At 37.1% G+C, this 2238-nt stretch overlaps 1 protein-coding gene across 2 annotated transcripts in view; it reads left to right on the top strand.

The window, feature by feature from the left end:
* The window catches only part of ROCK1 (Rho associated coiled-coil containing protein kinase 1), a 179040-nt gene that overhangs the window by 84836 nt on the left and 91966 nt on the right, over nucleotides 1-2238 (top strand). The gene's annotated exons all lie outside the window — the stretch shown is intronic.

Here is a 2238-nt window from a genome sequence, read left to right as displayed (position 1 = left end):
AAAATGAAGAGAAAGAAAGCCCCTTGCACCCATATCTTAATGATTCTTTTTTTCTTTGTCACGTTTCTAAGTGGTTTATTGCTATTTACCTTAAGAAAACAACTGTATGGATGGGCGTGCCAGAACATAACAAGAGTTAATTGTACACCTAGTGCAAGATACCAAGACAGGAAAAAGTGTATTTTAAATATGTGAGAGAATACTTTCGGCAGAAGTGGATTTCTGCAGAACATTACGTGTCTAAGGATGCATTTTGCACTCCAGTGCAAAGTCCATGGGAATCTTTCCATGGACTAGAATAGTTCATGGATCAAAGCCAAAGTATAACATTCCTGTTGTTTGCTTTTCTTTTCTTTTCTTCTTTAAAAGCTATGTCTAGCAGCCTAGTTAGAAACTGGGGAAAAAATTGATTCCGCTGTAGTTTTCTACCGTGTAAAGAACAAAGTGATTGTGTTTGGCCTATAAACCGTGGAATGAGTGGCTAATTATAATTTGATGGAATTCTTTACATCTGCTAATATGCTACTCAGTGCTCTGACGACAGAAACAATATTGTTTCCAAGGATTACATGCTATTCTAGTTTTTGGTTATCATGTTGGTGAAGTAAAAATAAACAAACTCTTTAAAATATTTTCTATATCTTTTTTCTGTGACGAACAGTCAGGGCCCAAGTTGCTACTTATTTTCCATACCTTTGCTCAGCAAAAAATATATATATTTAGCAGTCGGGTGAAAGAATCTTTGTTATTCCATTACAGTGGTTCTCAACATTTCTGGACTCAAGGGTACCCCTGGATAGACTCTAGGCACCTGTAGGAAAATGCTAGCTCTTAGTTTTCACTTTTTTTTTTCTGTAGTACAAAAAAAAACCCAGGCCAGTTCTTCTACTGCAAAGAACTAAAAGAGCACAGTTATGGAACTCTTTTTGAAGTGTTTTGGTTTACCTTGTGAATAATGTTTGCACACCTAACAGTGCAAATGTTGTGTGGCACCCCACAGCACCCTTGAAAGGATTTCAGGGCACCCCAGAACACTGTGGCACCCTGGTTGAAAATCAGTATTTTGTTGGAATATACTTGAGGCCACAAAAGTATAAAATGATTCCCAAAGTAGTGTTTCAAATTAGGTAAACATTTGCTGTTCCTTGCACAAAATTGATTGGTTTATCAGACAATACCACATATATTAAAAATTGCATATCGTTAATCCTATGCATGTAAAATGTAGGGCATACTTTCTAAATGCATTCTTAGACATTTGATGAAAAACTTTGTGAAACCAGCCTTAATAAATAAATAAATAAATGAGATACTCAGCAACATCTGCTTAGAAAGCCAAATAAAACAGCATGTGCACAAGCTCAAAAGCATTAGCAAGGATTGTCTTAGATAAATAGTTGGTTTTAGTGGAGTTCTTCAGTCACGAATTTGGTTCTGTGTATTAAACATAATTTGCTTTTGTCAGGTGGCTTATTAGATAAACCTAAAATTGATGGACATGGATGTTAACATTGCATTTTATTTCTAAACTGCAAGTACCAAGAAAAGAAAAAACAATTAAATTCAATTAATTTATCTTTGGCATAGGCAAGTCCTGTAAATGTGATCCAGTGTCCAGAATACACACCATTGTAATGGGAAAAGATTGCACAAGCAATCCTTGGATATAGTGGAACTTGATAAAATATCATTTTTGAGATGAGCAATAATTTTTTCTTTTTATAAAAAGTCCTTTTTAAGAATACTGTGCCCTGTCCTGTGGAGTGTAGAATTATCCCTTAGTGACATCCCTTATATGACTAACAGGGATGGGCAAGTGCTTACTGATTTGAATCTTACGTTCTATAACAGGGGTCAGTAACTTTTTCCCATGGTGCAAGGTGTGGAGGGGCAGAGAGAGTACAGAATGGCTTGCCTTTGGTTGGCAGTAGGCAGGCACTAGGACCTGACTGCTAGTGCTGTTTTTCTTTGATGCCCAGCTGTGGCGTGGCATACTCTGGGAAGCCCTGGGTGCTTCACTGTGGCATAGCACAGGCAGAGTGCCCCCTCTCCAAAAGGTCTGGCGTTCAACTGTGCTAAATTGCCCCTAATTTCCTAGGGCTCTTCCTACTTCATGACACAAGTAGCCATGAAATATTCCTTCTCCCCTTTTATTCATTTTGGAGTTTTTCTACCAAATATTTTAGTTATAGTATCATTTATGTTTTTTTGTGCTTTATTGTGGATTGTAACCCCCTC

This window comes from Gavialis gangeticus, unplaced genomic scaffold (assembly GCF_001723915.1).
Source record: "Gavialis gangeticus isolate Ggan-Ray unplaced genomic scaffold, GavGan_comp1, whole genome shotgun sequence".
Classification (NCBI taxonomy): domain Eukaryota; kingdom Metazoa; phylum Chordata; order Crocodylia; family Gavialidae; genus Gavialis; species Gavialis gangeticus.
This window is presented reverse-complemented; position numbering and strand designations above follow the sequence as displayed.